The 20,922-nt window shown below is 43.7% G+C and overlaps 1 protein-coding gene across 5 annotated transcripts in view; it reads left to right on the plus strand.

Annotated features, from left to right (window-relative positions):
• Positions 1-20,922, plus strand: part of flnba (filamin B a) — a 148,483-nt gene that overhangs the window by 48,556 nt on the left and 79,005 nt on the right. The window lies entirely within an intron of this gene.

Genomic DNA, 20,922 nt, shown 5'->3' on the forward strand with positions numbered 1-20,922 from the left:
TTATGTTCTCATTGAATTGGAGTGTGATCAGGATAGTCAGGAAGGCAGTGGCAGAATAGATTGCAAGCTGCTGTTTATGGGCTAGACTACACCCCTTCTCTCTCTAGGAGAGATACAAGTGAGGCTTCAGTTCTTTGAAGGACAATGTAGGTGCTGTTCTCCAGTGTAATTACAACTTGTACCACTTCCCCTTTTTTATTTTGAGTAGGCTAAGAAAATTGGTATAACTTCAACTCTGTTGGAATAACAAGCAAATAATTTAACACTGGCAACTGTTCAATAGAGTAACATCTCTTCAAATGCATCCTTGGCAAAGGAATATCCAGTAAAATTGCATGTGAGGCAATCCCTTTTTCCAGTCCAGGAGGAAAGGACAAAATTCTGCTGGAGAACTCCAGCATTTTCTTGATGGAAGAGCTGTTGTGCTTTTAAAGCTACCATACAACTACAAGCTAAATTTAAAACCCTAGTTTGGAGAACCTGACCCCCACCCACTCATGCTGTTTCTATTGTTCCAACATTTTCAAGTTGTTTACTTGATCACTTGGCACATGGTCTCAACCTCTATCTCCTAAACACAAGACAAAATGCACCTCCACTAATAAAGATGCTGACTGAAATGTAAGTACATCTGTAAAAGACTACTCAAATGCTATTTAGTACTGTAGCTAGCTCTTCAATTGGAGCAAGCTGATTGCTACAACCAAGTGAGGCCTATTTGCACTGAAGTAATACAGATGTTTACATTCTGGAATGAATGTCCATGGTAAATGCCTGTGCCTAACTGCTAACATTAATCCATGTGGTGTAGGTGTAACATGTTGCTGGGTCAAAATCTTGGATTCTTCAGTGAGTAAAGGAAGGACAAATCTCTGTTCCAAATCTGCACTAATGTTTGTCTGCTATCCTTTTTCTCCCTAGGCCATATCTTCTGCCTCAATTTACAATCCCATAATTGAGGTGAGTTGGTGCAGGATATTTTTATGGAAACTATTTCAATATTCTGCCATTGCATGGGTGGAGAATGCAGCACTGACTGCATGATGCTGCAGCATCCTCTTTTTTTATTATTAGTTACCCTCCAGTCAGATGTGTTCCATCACCATTCTCAACTTGTGACAGGGAGTAGCTCTTGCACTTGTGATGTCCTTGGCTCAGGATTCTCACCTGACTTGTTCTTGCAGCCACCTACTTAAGAAATACTTTGGTCTGTAATCTTTTTCATCACATCCTGTGGTTCTGAACTAGTGGAATAATTTTTTCCACTTCATCTGCTGGGTCTGCAATTAAAAGTCCTCACGCCACTCGCTCAGACTATTGTAGTGTGGAATTAATGTATCCTGTCCAACTAACTTGAAATCGGGTTTGTAGTTGAATTTGCAAGTCAGTCATAGTTGTTTATACAGCACAAACTGATTCTTTGGTCCAACTAGTCTGTGCCAATCAGACATCCCAATCTGACCTAATTCAGTATTTGGCCCATGTCCCTCCAAACCCTTGCTAAACAAATCCATACAGATGCATTTTTAAATGTTGTAATTGTACCAATGTATACATAACACCCTCTGAGTTAACACTGATGCCTTTTTTTAAACCAGTCTTCCCCTTTTTTGCTTAAATCCTAATGCCCCTCTAGTTTTGGATTTCCCTCACCTGAGGAAACTGGCCATTCACCTGACCCATTTACATTTTGGTAAACTTCTGACATCCTCCCTCCTGGGGGGAGGGGGAAAGACTCCACAAATCCTCCAGTTTTGACAACATCCTTTTGAATCTCTCCTGCATCCTCCAGTTGAACAAAATTGCACCTATAGCAAGGGGACTAGAGTTGTATTCATTATTCTGAAAGTGGCTGTCCCAACAAACTGTATAGCTCAATTTGGGTGAAGATTTGTAGCTCGGGTGCTCGTTGTTGTGGTTCTGTTCGCCGAGCTGGAAATTTTTGTTGCAAACGTTTCGTCCCCTGTCTAGTGACATCCTCAGTGCCTGGGAGCCTCCTGTGAAGCGCTTCTGTGGTGTTTCCTCCGGCATTTATAGTGGCATGTCCCTGCCACTTCCGGTTGTTAGTTTCAGCTGTCAGCTGTAGTGGCCGGTATATTGGTCCAGGTCAATGTGTTTGTTGATGGAGTTTGTGGATGAATGCCATGCCTCTAGGAATTCCCTGGCTGTTCTTTGTTTGGCTTGCCCTATAATGGTAGTGTTGTCCCAGTCGAATTCATTTTGCTTGTTGTTTGCATGTGTGGCTACTAAGGATAGCTGGTCATGTCGTTTCGTGGCTAGTTGATCATGTATGCGGATTGTTAGCTGTCTTCCTGTTTGTCCTATATAGTGTTTTGTGCAGTCCTTGCCTGGGATTTTGTACACTAGTTTTGCTCATGCTGGGTATCGGGTCCTTCGTTCTGGTGAGTTGTCTGAGGGTGGCTGTTGGTTTGTGTGCTGTTATGTCCTAGTGGTCGCAGTAGTCTGGCTGTCAGTTCTGAAATGCTCCTGATGTATGGTAGTGTGGCTAGTCCTTTGGGTTGCAGCATGTACAGCTGCAACATGGTGTCCCAACTCCTATTTTCAATGCCCTGACCAATGAGGGAAAGTGTGCCAAATGCTACCTCCAGCACCCTGTCTTGTATCCAATATCTGATTTGTCTTAGTAACTAGACAGATTTTCCAGTAGCTAACCAAAAGCCTCAGTATGTGATACTCCCAGTTTGTTTTTGAGCAAAAGCAACATTTAACTATTACCTATTTTAGTGGTAGTACCAAAATGAGACCCTATGGCACAACAGCTCAGCAGTACCTTGCACTGTTCCTTCTCAATCAATTTGTGGAAAGTGGATATCATTTTAGCTACGTCAATATTTAGTGCTCATCACCTTCACCATTTTAAAGGTGAAAACTGTTTTGAACAACTAGTCAGCTGTACATGGACTGACAGCATAACAGATGGTGTTTTGATGGCTGGCTCACTCACGTCTGGTATCTTCTAACAGTGGCTTGGTAGTCAGGTTTAAGGACTTTTAACGCCATTGGCATGGGTCTGGATTCAGATGTGGCCCAGGTTTGATTAGTGGTTTACTTAAATGGTCTTCATGAACTAGTTGGGGTTTTGAACACCTTTTCCATAACCTCAACTTGGAATTAAGGCTTTCAAGTAAACCAACTTCTGTGGAATGCAGAGCTGGGTTTCCAGACAGTACCGTTGTCTTAATTGACAACAGTACATACGCTATCTCCTGTTCCATGTGCAGCTGGTCATGTCTGTCTACAGGAATGGGTCCAAAGTTATTCTCTCCCTTTTTTGTTTTTCCTATCTGGATAATTCCAATCCAGAAAGTGACTATATTTTCACTGAGGGCTACCCTGGAGAAGTTTTCACCTTTCATCATACTGCTTGGTTCTAAATTTTCAATTCTGGTCAGGGGTTCTGTCCTTCCTAAACACCCACCTTCATGGATAAAAGTAGGTGTCATGGCCCAGCATTGCCTCCATCTCTTGTACCCTCCTGTTATTTCACTAGCTTTTTTAATGGGAACTACTTCAGTACAGGAAATGATCAGCATATCACTCCTCTTGATGGATGATGCATATACCAGTGTAGCCCATATCCAATGAAATTTATTTTTGGCCTACCTTAAACACTTTTTTTTTCCACTTGTCTTGTTCAAACAACATTTATCCCTTTAGCTTAATTAGTTGTCACTTTAGCCAAGATGACTTGGGGGAAACTGTTTTTACCTATCCAATTTTAATTGTAATGACTGCAGATGCTGGAAACCAGATTTTGGATTAGTGGCGCTGGAAGAGCGCAGCAGTTCAGGCAGCATCCGAGCAGCAGCAAAAGCCCTTCATCAGGAATAAAGGCAGAGAGCCTGAAGCATGGAGAGATAAGCTAGAGGAGGGGTGGGGAGAAAGTAGCAGAGTACAATAGGTGGGCGAGGGGATGAAGGTGAGAGGTCAGGGAGGAGGATGGAGTGGATAGGTGGAAAAAATAGGCAGGGGTTCTGGATTAGTGGTGCTGGAAGAGCACAGCAGTTCAGGCAGCATCCAAAGAGCAGTGAAATCGACATTTTGGGCAAAAGCCAAGTCATGGACAGTGAGCTCCAAGTTTTGGAACTAGGGTGAGGGGAAATGAAACTGTTGAAGTCCACATTGATGCCCTGGGGTTGAAGTGTTCTGAGGCAGAAGATGAAGCGTTCTTCCTCCAGGCGTCTGGGGGATTGGCAGTGAAGGAGGCCCAGTATCTCCATCTCCTCGGCAGAGTGGGAGGGAGAGTTGAAATGTTGGGCCACAGGGCAGTGTGGTTGATTGGTGCAGGTGTCCCGGAGATGTTCCCTAAAGTGCTCTGCTAGGTGTCGTCCAGTCTCCCCAATGTAGAGGAGACCACGTCGGGAGCAACGGATGCGATAAATGATATTAGTAGATGTCCAGGTAAAACTCTGGATGTGGAAGGCTCTTGGATGGAGGTGAGGGAGGTGTGGGAACAGACTTTACAGTTCCTACAGTGGCAGGGGAAGGTGCCAGGGTGGGTTGTAGGGGGGGGGGGGGCGTGGACCTGACCAGGTAGTCACGGAGGGAACAGCCTTTGCGGAAGGCAGAAAGGGGTGGGGAGGGAAATATATCCCTGGTGGTGGGGTCTTTTTTGGAGGTGGCAGAAATGTCAGCAGATGACTTGGCTTATGCGAAGGTTGGTAGGTGAGCACCAGGGGTGTTCTGTCCTTGTTACGGTTGGAGGGGTGGGGGTCTGAGGGCAGAGGTGCAGGATGTGGACGAGATGTGTTGGAGGGCATCTTTAACCACGTGGGAAGGGAAATTGCGGTCTCTAAAGGAGGCGGCCATCTGGTGTGTTCTGTGGTGAAACTGGCCCTCCTGGGAGCAGATACGGTGGAGGAATTGGAAATACAGGATGGCATTTTTGCAAGAGGTAGGGTGGGAAGAAGTGTAATCCAGGTAGCTGTGGGAGTCAGTGGGTTTGTAAAAAATGTCAGTGTCAAGTTGGTCGTCACTAATGGAGATGGAGAGGCCTGGTGTCAGATGGTCTGGGTAAATTTTAAGGTTAGGGTGGAATGTTGAAGTTGAATTGCTCAACCTCCTTGCAGGAGCATGAGCTGGTGCCAAGGCAGTCATCAATGTAGCAGAGGAAGAGGTAGGGAGTGGTGCCGGTATAATTACAGAAGATCAACTGTTCTATGTAGCCAACAAAGAGACCAGCATAGCTGGGGCCCACATGTGTGCCCATGGCTACCCCTTTGGTCTGGAGGAAGTGGGAGAATGCGAAGGAGATTGTTGAGGGTGAGGACCAGTTTGGCCAAACAAACGTGTTGGTGGAAGGGTACTGTTGGGGACATTGGGAGAGGGGGAAAAATGGAGATGTAGAGGGATTGAATATCCATGGTGAAGATGAGGCGTTGGGGGCTGGGGAAACAAGTCTTGGTGGAGGGTGTGGGTAGTGTCTCCAATGTATATGGGGAGTTTTTTGTTTGTGGTGGTTTTTTTTGAATTAAATTCCATTCTCCTGGTTGAATGTTAAATGGCAGATGGTGTGGTTCACACATGGTACATTAAAATGTTTGTGCACAAGCTAACCTATGGTACTTTTTTTTGTGTAATGAATCTCCAATCTCTTGAACTAATAGATGGCCAAATAAAAGGAATGCCAGTCTAATAGTTTATGCAGCCCTGGGGTCAAGAGTATTTTTCTTACTGCCAAAGGTTTTTGGCAGCATTTGCAGAGGTTCCCCTCCCCAGATGCAGTCAGCTACTGAATTTTTCCAACTGCTTATTTCTGACCTCTATTCACAGTTCTTTGACTTGCGTTCTAGTGTAACCAGAGGGTGACTTCAGTCCTACCACAAGCCCTTCAGCAGGTGTTTTTCTGAATTGGGTTTTGTTTGCCTTTTTTGGGCCTGTTGGAGGGGTTCCATCTGTTTTGACACTTTGCCTAAGCTGGAAAGACAGCATCTACTAATCTTGGGTTGGAGAATAAAACAGCAGTTTGATGCCTTTAAGTTAGGTGGGGAATTGCTTTTTTAGATGCCTTTGGAGCACTTCTTCTCTGCCATTCATTAAATGCTTGTTTTTAAGGTTTTGTCAGACACGTGGATGATGTGGTCCACCCAAAACAGTTAATGGACTGTATGACCAGTGCTGCAACAGGAAAGCTGGCCTGGAGATAGTGAAACTAGAGCACCCAATCTGACAGTGGGTTTGTAGAATTTGTAGAGACTTTACAGGTGTACAGATCACTTTGTGGACACTGCTTTTAAAGCTTGCAGTATTCATGACCCACAATCCATCTGGTTAGATACTGAGGCCTCCCAAGCAAAATGGCCCCTCATCAACTTACTATTTATGGACAAGAGTTTTTAGAATATTGTAAAAACCCTATTGTATTATCAAAGCCTGGAGGATAATGTGACAAGATGAGGGTAACTTGCAAAAAAACCTCCCCTTATTCCTCTATCGTGAGAACATTGGAATTTTAGCCAGGGCTGACTGATGCTATATTCAAAATCTGGGAATCCAGAGGTATCTACTGTTTGGGGAGGTCATGTCCTCTTTGAGCAGCTGCACCAGAAGTCTGGGCTGCCCAGCAAGGACCTCTCTTGGCATCTTCAAAAGTGACTTTGTACAAAAGAAGACTACACTGAATCCTTATTTCAGATAGGAAAAAGTGCTTTGGCCAATGGGTCTGCCCTCTGTCAGTACTCTCCTACCACTTACTATGCAATAAGGTATTGAAGGACATGGAACAGTTATGACACCTGGAGTCCAGAATTAAGGTTGGAAATCTCTTTGGCATTGTGGGAGGATGTCTGGGAAAATGCCAGGAAAATTTACAGCAAGGCTATAATTAAAACTATTCACTTTTTGTTTGTGCTGTGACCTCCCCCAAACAGGTTTCAGCCAGCAGTGCAAAGTCAGAATCCTCCCTGGTGCCAGGATCAAGGAGGTCTGAGGGGGTGCAGAATTCTAAAGGAGAGGGCCCAACAGGAACCAATGATGTGGGAACAAAAAAGGATGAGATTCTGAAGGGAGCATGTAGTAAGTTAGGCAGGAACTTAGTGGTCTTCTAGGTTAGTATAATTTGGATTGCTGACAGTGCTACAAGCTAGTGAGGGTCTAAATAGGAATATAGAGCAGATGGTGTGTATGGGAGAAGGATTCACATTTTTGAATCCCTGGAATCTCTGGGGTAGAAGTGACCTGTACAAGGACAGATTGCCCTTGAATTGGAAGGGGACTAATATACTAGCAGGAAGATTTGGGAGCTGCTTGGGAGGATTTAAACTAAAGGGGTTTTTTGGGGGGGGGGAAGAAAAGAGGGAAGACAGGGAGATCTTAAGGAAAGAGATCCATCTGAGACTGGTATAGTTGAGAAAAGGCAGGTGGGCAGGCAGGGACAAAGCAGAACAAGGTAGGACTGATAAACTGCATTCATTTCAATGCAAAGGGCCGAACAGGGAAGGCAGGTGAACTCCAGGCATGGTTAGGCACATGGGACTGGGATATCCTAGCAATTACAGAAACATGGCTCGGGGATGTGCAAAACTGGCAGCTGAATGTCCTTCCTATAGGATTTGTATCGTGGAACAAAGTGAGGCAAGAGAGGAGGAACCTTTTTTAAATAACGAATAGTAATATAGCTGTACTGAGGGATGTTCCCAGAAGTACATCCAGGGAAGTTATTTAGGTGGAATGGCAATAGAAAGGGATGACTCCCTTTTTATTGGGATTGTATTATAGACCCTCCCCCCAATAGTCAGGGAAATTGAGAAACTTGTAAGGAGATCTCTGCTATCTAAGAATAATAGGGTGGTTATGGTAAGGGATTTAACTTTCCAAACAGCATTATGGCAGTCCCAGTCTAAGGGTTTAGATGGAGGAATTCAAGTGTACAAAATGGAGTCAGTACCTACTAGAGAAGGTGCGAAACTTGACCTACTCTTGGGGTAATAAGACCAGGCAGGTGACTGAGGTCAGTGGGGGAGCACTTTGGGGCCAGTGACCATAATTCTATTTTAAAATAGTGATGGAAAAGGGTAGGCCAGATCTAAAAGTTGAGGTCTTTAATTGGAGAGGCTTATTTTGACTATTAGACAATATGTTCAAAAGCTGATCTTTGCAGGTAAAGGACAGCTAGAAAATGGGAAGTCTTCAGAAATGAAAACAACTGTCCAGAGACAGTATATTCCTGTTGGGGTGAAAGGAATGGTTGGTAGGTGTAGGGAATGCTGGATGACTAGAGAAATTGAGGGTTTGGTTAAAGAAGCATACATCAGGTACAGAGACTGAGATTCCCTACCATATAAAGGCAGTAGAAGTATACTTGAGGGCAAAGAGGGAAAATAGCTTTGGCAAATAGAGTTGAGGAGAATCCACAGGGGTTTTACAAATTTTTTTAAGGACAAAAGGGTAACTAGGGCACCTCCAACATCAGCAAGGTGGCCTTTGTGAAGCCACAGGAGATTAGAGATATGAAACTAGTGTTTTGCATTGGTGTTTCCTGTGGTGAAGGACATAGAAGATAGAATGTCAGAAATAAATGATATCTTATCTCCATAATACAAGTGTTGGATGTCTTGACACATGGATAAATCTCTAGGACCTGATCAGGTTTACCCTAGAACTGTGGGAAGCTAAGGGAATGATTGCTGGACCTCTTGCTGAGATTTGTATCATGGGCAGTCTCCAGTGAGATGCCAGAAGACTGGAGGTTGGCTGACACTAAAGTATACTTAAAGGTAATGTCCTAGGGAGTGTTGCTGAACAGAGACCTTGGAGTGCAGGTTCATACTTCCTTGAAAGTGGAGTTGCGGGTTGATAGGATAGTGAAGGTGTTTGGTATGGTTTCCTTTATTGGTCAAAGTATTGAGTACAGGAGTTGGGAGGTCATGTTGCAGCTGTACAGGACACTGGTTAGGCCACTTGGAATATTGTGTAATTCTGGTCTCCTTCCTGTTGGAAAGATGTTGTGAAATTTGAAAGGGTTCAGAAAATATTTACAAGGATGTTGCCAGGGTTGGAAGATTTGCACTGAGGTTGAATAGGCTGGGCCTGTTTTCCCTGGAATGTCAGAAGCTGAGGGGTGACCTTATCCATGCCCCTCCGGTTTATAAAATCATAAGATAGACAAAGATGGTGGGGAACGCCCAGAACTAGAAAAGTGTTGGGGTGAAGGGAGAGATGAGACCTAAGGGACAACATTTTCCAGTGGGTGGTGCATGTACAGAATGAGCTGCCAGAGGATGTGGTGGAGGCTAGTACAATTGAATTGGCCATACTAAATTGCCCATAGTGTTATGTAAGGGGTAAATTGTAGGGGTATGGGTGGGTTTCGCTTCGGCGGGTCGGTGTGGACTTGTTGGGCCGAAGGGCCTGTTTCCACACTGTAATCTAATCTAATTGCAATATTTAAAAGGCATCTTGGATTGGTATGAATAGGAAGGGTTTGGAGGGGTTTGGCCAGTGGAATTGGATTAGAATATCTGGTTGGTTTGGACCAAAGGGTCTTTCCATGCTGTATGTTGGACTCTAAACTCACTAGTGGAAAGCTTTGTGCATGTGAGTGTGGCAGCAAGCAAGGTGATTCAGTACTGGTGCCATGACAGTCTTGTGTAACCTCAGTTGGCAATGGGTCCATTGAAGATCTCTGCATGCCTTCACAGCACCAGGAGATGGTGATGTAGGTCTAGTATGATTTGGAGCATTCTCCACAGTTCCCATAGACAAAAGCTCACTCCTAGAGGTTGCAGACGTTGTCTGCACATCTTGCCTTGCTGTGAAGATAATGTACACTGCCTCTTGATGGACAGAATATTGACTGACTGCAGTAGGAGCCCTTCCTTCAAAGACCACATTTGAGTGCATATTGCAGCAACCTCTGGCAGACAGCGAGGATGCCCTGTCTCATGACCACCTTTTTTAAGGATGATCACAATGATGGTATCTGGACCCACCACTGCCTTGGGTATGCTATCCAATCTCCAAATAAGGCAATTCAGTTTGAATGTGTGCTAAGATGCTTGCCATATTTAGATATCTGGAAGAATTTCTCTTGTACTGGCTGTTTCAGTTCTGTTAGGTGGCTGTAACTCCACTAGGCTAGGTGGTGAGATGGTGACCAAGTAGAATCCTGTTAAGTTCAAGATTCCTGAGCATTGGGGAGATCCTCTGGTGTTGCTTTTCAATAAGCACTAGCTGCCTAACTCACCACTCTAACCTTAGCTGACCTGGAGATGGGCCTCCAATGCTTGAGGCCTGGATGGTCTTGAATGTGCTTTGAAGAATGCACACCTCATGGTGGTTCTCAACTTGCAATATTTTTCATGCATTTTTTTTGCTACAATAAATTCCTCAATTTTTCATTTTATTGGATGTCATGCTTTTTGTTAGTGTAGACCTATTTTCTTCGCCCTCTGATTTTGTTGTCTAGTTGAGACTCCTTGTAATTTAATAGCCAGATGGTTCTGATCCGAAGCTGTTCTTGACCAGTCAATTGGTCTTTGGTGAAGAAGGTCTTGAATGCTGTTGGACTGAAGGATAGATCAGACAATGATGTTTTGGTTCCAGTTCACCAATTGCATCATGCTTAAATAGCTGAGACCATCTCCAAGCAGCTGTTTGAGTTCTTGAGCTCAACATTGATCTTCCTGCAGCTGCACTTCATCCTTACTGTTTGAGCCAGGCTGAGACCCACGAGGGTACAGTCACTGCCACTCTGGCTATCAAAGCAAGGAAACTAACAATGTTTTGATTACAACAGCTGGAGCAACAGTGTTGCTATTAGGTCTTGTATTCCATCTAAAATACAAGATTTGCTATAACCAGATGTTCCTCAGCACTTCCTCAGGATTCCATTTGGGTGTTATCTTCCTGATATTCTCATTGCCAACTGCCTTTTTCCTAGGGGTTGTTCCTGTCAGTGGAAAAGGTGAATAGGGAGTATAGGCACTGGAACTAGAAACAGGTGGTTGAGCAAAGATTGGCTTGGCTGGTTAATTTAGGAAGGGACACTGACTGTGTGGACCAGGTGCACACCCAATTCTAGTTGTGATCAAATTCTTTGACTTTAAGCCTGTCCTCCTGCAGCAGCCAAATGTCCAACTAGGCTTGAGTGGCTAAATGCTAAACAATCTAGTGACTGTAGTTTATCTAAAGTGTTTACACCTGGTATTATGGCATACTCCAATTCTAAAGATATTAGCTAATAAAACTTAAATTCTGAAACGGTCAGGCATTTAGTAGTGTTCATGCAGTGAAATTTGACAGGTATTTTTGGGCTGGGTATGTCATTGTTCACAGTTCATTGCAAACATCTTTACTGGGGCTCCAGTAGAGATGCTAATCTGCAAAGTTGCTGATCTCAGCATTTTGGCAATCCTCCAATTTCATAGATTGGATGGAAGGCTCCGATGGTTTGACCTGCTGCAACCTTTCCACTCTTTCCCCACTTCCCTCCCCCCCACAACCACCTAAATCACTGAAGAGTTTAGTAGATTGCAGGGAGGAATAAGGTGAAAGATACAATTCTCCACTGTTTGTCATTTAGATAGAGGTAAGGAATAGAGGGATACAAGTCATGTGCAGGTAGCCTAGTTTACTGTGGTAACATGGTCATCATAGATGGTAGGCTGAAGAGCTGCTTTCTGCTGTACTGTTCCATGTTAAGGGAAATGTTCAGTTGTTGATCAGAGCACTCTTGTAAACAAGTTAGCAAGCCTATATTTTGTTCAGCTTCAATACAGTCTCTAGTATCCTAGAATCTAGTCATATTACTTAATCTCTAAACAGGTCACCAAATCCCAATTAACTTGCAGTCCAATGACCTCCAGGGTATGGGGAGAAAGCTGAAACGGGGTACAGTATAATCATGGCTGATTAAACTGAATGGCAGGAAGACCAAGTAGGCTCTCCCTACCTCCCTGTTTTTTGTTAACACTGGTTGGTTGCAATGGAAACTTTTAAAGCATCACTCAACCCTGTAGCACAGTATTAATACCACCTTTTTTTTTCCCCCAAGTTGCTACACAATGCTCCTCTTAAGCATTTCAGTGGTAGTGTCTTGCAATGCCCTACTTGGTGTCATATTTGGAGATGCTGGTGTTGGACTGTGTACAAAGTTTAAAAATCACACCACATTATAGTCCAACCAACTTAATTGGAAGCACACGAGCTTTTGGAGTGACACTCCATCAGGTGATAGTGGAGGGCTCGATCGTAACAGAATTTTATAGCAAACATTTAGTGTGATGTAACTGAAACTATACACTGAAATAGATTGTCTGTCTGTTAAGCCTTTCATCTGTTAGAATACAGTGATAGTTTCACTTTCATGTGTAAATCACAACCTTTTTAAAGTTGCATTCTCAGGTTAGCTGTTAATAATGGTGATAGCTAGACAACATGTTGAAGGTGTTAGCCCCCTGCATTCTCTGTTTAGATTGTTATCTCACTTTTTAGATTAGAATCAGTTTTACATAAATTCATGCAGTTTTTGCACTCAGTTCTACATGAATGCACTTTGCTCAAAAAACTGCATACAATGCAACTCCAAGTACAAATTCACCCCACAATGTGTGCATGTGGTGCGTGGTGCAGGACATGTAGCCTCAGACCGTCGGGTGACAGCCCTTAAAGGTGGACATTGGGACAGGCGGCAGAGATCAGTGGCTGAGCGGAGGCTCATAGCTAGGTTCGGTACCCATAGGGAGGGCCTCAACCGGGACCTTGGGTTCATCTCACATTACAGGTGATCACCATTGCACTGTACAGATATTCCTACATGCTCTCTCCGACACAGGTGCACACAGACACACATGCATCCCCTCAGACTTAAGACACTCTGCACTCACTACACACACACACTTTCTCACACCCTCAACCCCCACCCCACACAGACACAGACCCACATGCCCACTTTTTTTTGGGGTGAATTTGTACTTGCAGAGTTACATTGCACTTTGCTCAAACTGCATACATTCATGTAGAACTCTGAACTCAAACTGCATGAATTTATGTAAAACTGTTCTCTCCTTTTTTAGATTAGAATCAATCTAAACATCAGGTCATAGACAGACAACATGGGGCTAACACCTTCAACATATTGTCTAGCTATCACCATTTGTTAACAGCTAACCTGAGAATGCAACTTTAAAAAAGGTCTTGTGATTTTTCACATGAAGTTAAACTATCACTGTATTCTATCAGATGAAAGGCTTAACAGACTATCTCTTTCAGGGTATAATTTCAGTTACATCACACTGCAAATTTTTGCTATAAATTCTGTTACAATCGAGCCCTCCACTATCACCTGATGGAGTGTCACTCCAAAAGCTAGTGTGCTTCCAATATAACGGGGGTCTTGTGATTTGTACTTAGTGTCAACTTGCTGCAGGAGTTTGAGGCAGTTTGCCACAACTGGTCGAGTAATATCTGACTTTGCCAGGATGTCATTGAATGATCTTTTTTAAGATTGGCCTTTTTAGAAGGCACCAATCAGAATTGGTTTTCAATTGGTTGTTTCAGATTGAAAAATCCTTCAACTTTTATCTCAAACTTGGTAAAGAGGTTACTCAGTGTAAATTTAAAGTCTGTTCTAAACAAATGTTTCCAGTGGAACTGTAAGTGGTCAGTGTAACATCTGTTAGTTTTATTCATTTGTATTAATCACTTGGATATTTAAATTGGGCAAATCAAATGCAGCTGGGAGTCATTTTAGGAGTACAAATCTCAAGATTAAATTGTCTCAACTTGGCCTTTGATTTGTCTCAAATTATGACTTAACTCCATCAATTTCCTTCAGGGAAACTACCTGCAAACTATTAAACAATCTGGTTGCATCTGGTAGGAAACAATTAATCCAAACTGACCACCTAAGCTAGCACATTGCCTTGGCTTTAAAAACTGCTGTATAGTCACTTTAACAGGAGGTCAATTTTGAGTGCTGTCAAATATTAAACTTCTAAAGGTGCAAACAATCTTCATTAGGTGTACAGCATGGAAACACTACTTTTTTTTGGTCCAATTCCATGCCAACCAGAGATCCCAACCTAATCTAGTCCCACTTGCCAACACCTGGCCCATAATCCCTGTAAACCCTTCCTATTCACATTTAAAAGGCATTTGGATGGGTATATTGCAATTGTACCAGCCTCCTCCACTTCCTCTGGCAGCTCATTCCACATATAGTAGCACCCTCTGCATGAAAAAGTTGCCCCTTTAGGTTTATGGGAAAGATAAGAGACCTACGCTCTCTAGCTTTGGACTAGAAATGTCTTCAGTGCTTAATTGGGCCACTGTCAAAAATTTGAGCCTTGTGAATTTTGATTTTGGGGTAATTACTTCACTCCAATGAAGTTCTAGGTAGGGATTCAAAGTTTAGGACTAAGGAACTGAATGTACGTGGTACTAATGAAGAGATGGGGAAAATCTTGTAATCCAGTTTGCTGGAGTTGGTGATTTTGAAGGCTAGTTTGCTTCAGTGGGGTTTCTTACCTTACCCAAGTAACTTGGGTGATGTGCAGATGAGCCAGGTTCTCAAATCAAAGGCTTTTAACTTACAACTGGGGTTGTCTGATTTTTTGGCTGTGGAATGCCTTGGGGTTGTGAAGGGTAATGTAAATGCATGATTATTAAGTTGTTTTGTAAGATGTTTTTAATTGTTAACACTACTCCACGCGGAAACGGGTGACCAACACAACTTAGACATTTACTATAAACCGACTGACTCCCCACAGCTACCTAGATTACACCACCTCCCACCCTACCCCCTGTAAAAACACCATCCCATATTCCCAATTCACCTCTGCCACATCTGCTCCAGGAAGACCAATTCCAATACCGAACAACCCAGATGGCCTCCTCCAAAGACCACAATTTCCCCTCCATGGTTGACGATGCTCTCCACCGCATCTCCACTTCCCGCTCCTCCAATCGCCACCAGGACAGAACCCCACTAGTGCTCACCAACCACCCTATCAACCTCCAGATACATTGCATCATCCTTTGTCATTTCCATCACCTCCCAACAGATCCCACCACCAAGGATATTTCCCTCCTCTGAGCATTCCAGAAAGACCCCTCCCTCAGACTCCCCTTGTCAGGTCCACACACCCCACCAACCCAACCTCCACTCCCAGCACCTTCCCCTGCAACTGCAAGAAATGCCGAACTTGCATCCTCAACTTCCCTCCAAGGCCCCAAGGGATCCTTCCATATCCATCACCAATTCACCTGCACCTCCACATGCTTACCACATCCGCACCCAATGTGGCCTCCTCTACATTGGGTAGATGGGCTGCCTACTTGCTGAACATTTTCAGAACACCTGGGACACCTGCACCAACTGCCCCATGGCTGAACACTTTAACTCCCCCTCCCACTCTGCCAAGGACCTGCAGGTTCTTGGCCTGCATTGCCAGACCATGGCAACACAACACCTGGAAGAAGACCACCTCATCTGCCTAGGAACCCTTGAGCCACAAGGGGTGAATGCAGATTTTCTCCAGCTTCACTTCCCCTCTTCTTCTCTTTTTCCCCCCCCCACCCCCTCCCCACCCCCACCAATTAGTCCCAACCCTTGAACTCAGCACCACCTTCTTGACCTGCAATCTTCCCAACCCCTCCACCTCCACCCCCTCTCTGGCCTATCGCCCTCACCTTAACATCCTTCCACCTATTGTCTTCCAAGTCCCTCCTCCTTACCTTTTATCTTAGCCTGCTTGGCACACCTTCCTCATTCCTGAAGGGCTTATGCCCGAAACGTCGATTCTCTCCTTGGATGCTGCCTGACCTGCTGCACTTTTTCAGCAACACTTTTTTTTTCAGCTAAAATAAAATCATGGCTACTTTAACCTGTCACATGTATTTAATTTAAAGATTTTTCTAGCCTCTAAATGAAAGCCACTTGTGTGGATACTCTTCAGAGTACAAGTCCATCTAGATGGGCATGTGAATGGGAAGCGTCTAGAGGAAGAGACCAAAACTTGGCAAATGGGACTAGGTCAGTTTAGGCTATCTAGTTGGTTTGGACATATCTATGCTATATAACTCAGGCTCTACATAAAAGTCTAAACTGAATAAATTATTTAATACTCTGCAGGTCTGGCTGCATCTGTGGAGAGAAAGCAGTGAATTGGAATTCTGGAGGGTCACCTGGACCTGAAATGTTAACTCTACTTTCTCACCACAGATGCTGTCAGACCTGAGTTTTGTTTTTGCCAGCATCTGCAGTTCTTTGGTTTTGTGCTCCTACTTAGACAATTCTTGTTCTCCTTGTAACAGATTGTAGGTAAGACTTTTTTATCTGGACTGACAGATGGATCATGATGCTCCACACAGTTCAATTTTAACAAGTCTGAAGCACTTTTTTTGTCTGCAGTTGGACATTGGGAGGATGTTCGATGCATAGTTTTAAAAAAATTTGTGGTGTGATTTCATGGGACACTGGCCTCAGTTTTTGAGGCAGGGCAATCTGTACTGATGGGATGGTCTCCACCTGAACCGATCTGAAGCTAGTTTTGGTGGAAAAGATTTAAATAGGGTGGTATAACTTTAAACTTGAGTCAGAGGAGAGGGGAAGCAACCGAGTATGGAGTTAAGTAGAAAAGCAGCAGGTTAGCACGTGTAGGGTTGAAGTTCAAGGCAAACTAGAAATGAAGCAAAAAGGAAAGATAACTTAGGATCTATTACTGGAGATGACTGAAATCATGAGGGTAAGCAAACTAGAATTCGGGTGCTTTGTCTGAATGCTTGTAGTATTCAAAAGTAGCTGAATAATAAATCATGATTTGTGGTAGGCTTCACAAATGTGGTTGCAGGGGACTCAAATGGCAGTTAAGTTGTAATCCTTGGATCTTTAAGTCAGGTGGGTAGAGGGCAGGGTTGCCACCTTAGGAATGATTTTAAATCTATATGGCACAATGACATAGGGTCAGATGATGTGGAATGTCTGGGTGAAGTTGAAGAACCACAAAGGCAAAACAACCATAATGGGAGTTAGTACAGATTTCCCAGCAGTGGTCAGGACCAGGGGTGTAGGATGTAGCCAGAAATAAGGCATGTTAGAAAGACCAAAGTCACTGATCATGGGGGATTCGAATATGCAAATTGTGCTGTGGCTCAGTGGTTAGCACTGCTGCCTCAGCACCGCTGCCTCAGCACCAGGGACCTGGGTTCAATTCCTGCCTCAGGTGACTGTGCAAACTCCACACAGACGTTCTTCCCATGTCTGCAGGTGCTCAAGCTTCCCTGCACAATCCAAAGATGTGTGGGTCAGGTGAATTGGCCATGCTAAATTGCCCAGTGTTGGGTACACTAGTCAGGGGTAAATATATAAGATAGGGGAGTGCGTTACTCCTCGGTTGGTGTGGACTTGATGGGCTGAAGGGCCTATTTCAGACTGTCAGAAATCTAATCTGGACTGGGTGAATAATCTCGGTGGATCCAAAGAAAGGGAATCATGAAATGTTTACAAGATCTCTTTTTTTTTTTTGGGAAGAGCTTGTAATAGAGCCCACAAGGGAGCAGGTTATTGTGGACTTAGTGCTATGTAATCAGCCAGAATTTTTAAAAGATCTTAAAGGAACACTTAAGAGGCAGTGATCATAATATGGTAGCGTTTAGTCTGCAGTTTAAAAGAGCAGGCAAAATCTGATGTAATTACCTTTTTACCTTTAACTGCAACACCATTACAAGGGCATGAGAGGAACTGTTGAATTTGCTGAAAGCAGAGGCTAGTGGGGAAGACAGCAACAATGGGTGGTTTACGCTTCGGCGGGTCGGTGTGGACTTGTTGGGCCGAAGGGCCTGTTTCCACACTGTAAAGTAATCTAATCTAATGGCAGGAGTTTCTGGCTGTAATCAAGGACTGGGCAGAGGTTCATTCCAAAGAAGGATCATCCAGTTGGGGTGAAGGGGGAATTGGACAGCCATGGCTGATAAAGGAAGTCAGGAAATGTACCATGGAAAAAGAGCCTATAAAGTGGCCAAGAGCACTGGGAAATTGGATTGGGAAGACTTTTACAAAAAAAACCAGATAACAAATCTGGAAGGAGAGGATCAAATATGAAAGTAAGCTAGCCAATAATAGCAAAAGTTTCATTCAATACCTAAAACAAATGAGACAGAAGTAGAAATTGGGCTGCTCCAAATTGATGCAGCAAGGCTTGTGATCAGAGCTAAGGAAATAGCTGAAAACATCTTCTCAGGAAGACATGAGTAATATCTTAACAATTAAGGAGAGGCGAGGGGCAGAGTTGAGTATGGTAGCCATTACAAAAGTGCTAGAAAAGCTCAAGTAAAAAATTGATAAATCTCTTGGTCCTGATGGGCTACAGACTTGAGGGAAGTGGCTGAAGAGGCATTGGTTGCAATCTTTCAAAAATCAAGTCTGGGAAAGTCCCAGATTGGAAAATTGTAAGCCCCTTGTTCAAAGGATCAAGATAAAAGATGGAAAGCTTTAGGTCAATTAGCCTTACCTCATTGTATGCAAAATTCTAGAATCCTTCATTTAAGGATGAGATTTCTAAATTCTTGGAAATGCAGGGTCATATTAGAACAAGTCAGCAAGGATTTAGTAAAGGGAGGTTGTGTCTGACAAACCTGTTAGAATTCTTTTGAAGAGGTAACAAGTAGGTTAGACCAGGGAAACCCAGTTAATGTTATGTCTAGATTTCCAAAAGGCCTTTTCAAGCTGTCTCAGGAGGCAGCTAAGTAAGGTGATGGCCCATGGTGTTCAAAGTGAGCTACTGACATGGATTGAAGATTGGCTGGCTGGCTGGCTGGCTGCGAGAGTTGGGATAAAAGGTTCCTTTTTTTTTTTGGAATGGCAGCTGGTGACAAGTGGGATCCTGAAGGGTTCAGTGTTTGGGCTGCAGCTGTTCACTTTTTTAAATTAATGATCTGGATGAAGGGCCTGGGAGTATTCTGGCATAGTTCACCAATGATGCAAAGTTACGTGGACAGGCAGGTAATTGAGATGGGGAGGCTACAAAGATTTAGATAGTTCAGAAGAGTGGTCCCAGAAATGGCTGAGATTCAATGTGAGGTCTTGCGGTTTGGAAAATAGTTCATGCCTGTTGTTTTCCAAATGGTGAGAAAATTCATAAAAGCCAAAGTACAAAGGGATCTGGGAGTGCTAGTCCATGATTCTCTTAAAGGCTAACTTGCAGGTTGAGTCCATGGTTAAAGCAAATGTAATGTTGCTCTATCTTGAGGGTTGGAATGTAAAAGCAGCAATGTGCTACTGACTTTATAAAGCTCTAGTTAAGCCCTGTTTAGAATATACAATTTTGGGCCCCACACCACAAATGACCTACTGGAACTGGAGTGTGTCCAGCAAAGATTCATAAGGATGATCCCAAGAATCCCAAGGCCTAAAATGTGGTGAGCGGTTGAGGATCCTAAGATTGTATTCATGAGTTTAAAAGGTTGAGGGGAGATCTAATAGGAACTTCGATTAATGCATGGCTTAGAAAGGGTGGATGCTGGTAGTTTGTTTCCATTAGGCAGGGAGACCAGGACCTGTGGGCACAGCCTTAGAATTAGAGGGTGTTAATTTAGAATGGAAATGAGACCCTTCTTCCAGAGTGGTGGGGCCTGGGAAAGTCCTTGCCACTGGGTGCAGTGGGAGGTCAGGACACTAAATGCCTTCAAGGCAGTGAGTTCCTTGTGAGATCAAGAATTTAAGGGCTACAGGGAGAGTGGCATTGAAATACCCATCAGCCATGATTGAGTGGCTGAGTGGACTCTATGGGCCAAATGGCCTTACTTCCACTCCTGTCTTATGGTTTTATTGTCTTAACCTGGGATTGGGACTAAATGAAATTAATGCTGATCTAGCACATAGCAATGCTACCACCAGTAGGTGTTTTGATGTGCCTGACTTTAATCACTATCTACAAATGCTAGGTTTGATCTCTTAAATTTGTATCCATCAATTTTCCTCATGACCTGGATTGATTTGAATTTCATTAATTGTCACCTTTGTATGCACAGATCTGCATAGTGGTAACTTTGCCATACTCTAACATCCTACCAGGTAGACCTTCACCAGTAAGAACTTGATGACACAATGCAATATTTTAGAATTGGTTGGTGGTCCACTATTAGATTCCCTACAGTGTGGAAACCAGGCCCTTCAGCCCAACCAGTCCACACTGACCCTCTGAAGAGTAACCCACCCAGACCCATTTCCCTCTGACTAATGCACTAACACTATATGGGCAATTTAGCATGGCTAATTCATCTGACCTGCACATCTTTAGACTGTGGGAGAAAACTGGAGCACCTGGAGGAAACCCACACAGACACTAGGAGAATGTGCAAACTCCTCAGACAGATGCCCAAGGCTGGAGTCGAATCTCGCTCCCTGGTGCTGTGAGGCAGTAGTACTAACCACTGAGCCACTGTCCTGCCCCCTCATGCCCTCTTAAAACAGGACACTGCAGGCTTTTTTCTGAATGTGTAGTGTTGGCACTAGTTCCTGACTTAAAATGACAGCTTAAAGATTCCATTTTAATGCTTAGTCATTAAGCATTGGATATAGACCCTTTGGTCCAATTCAAGCATGCGAACAAAGTTTCCCAAACTGAACTAGTCCCACTTGCCAACCTGGTCTATAATCCCTTAACTTTTAATCATGTACCTGTCTAAGTCTTAAATATATAATACCTGCATCTACACTTCCTATGGCAGTTCATTCCATGTACAAACCACTTTGAAGGGGGAGAAGTTGTCCTTTTTTTAATTTCTTTAAATCTTTCTCCTGTCACCTTTTTTAAGGCTGTTTTGTGTAGAATTCCCCAACCCTAGAGAAGAGGGTGCTCTTGGTATTCACCTTATCCATACCCCCTAAGACTTGACCAAACTAGTTCATCTCTCAACCTCTACACAAGTGGAAAGCATCTCTGCCTATCCTTCTAATGCCAA

Source organism: Chiloscyllium plagiosum, unplaced genomic scaffold, assembly GCF_037043375.1.
Source record: "Chiloscyllium plagiosum isolate Xiang-an unplaced genomic scaffold, Cpla_swu_hap1 HiC_scaffold_14, whole genome shotgun sequence".
Lineage (NCBI taxonomy): Eukaryota > Metazoa > Chordata > Chondrichthyes > Orectolobiformes > Hemiscylliidae > Chiloscyllium > Chiloscyllium plagiosum.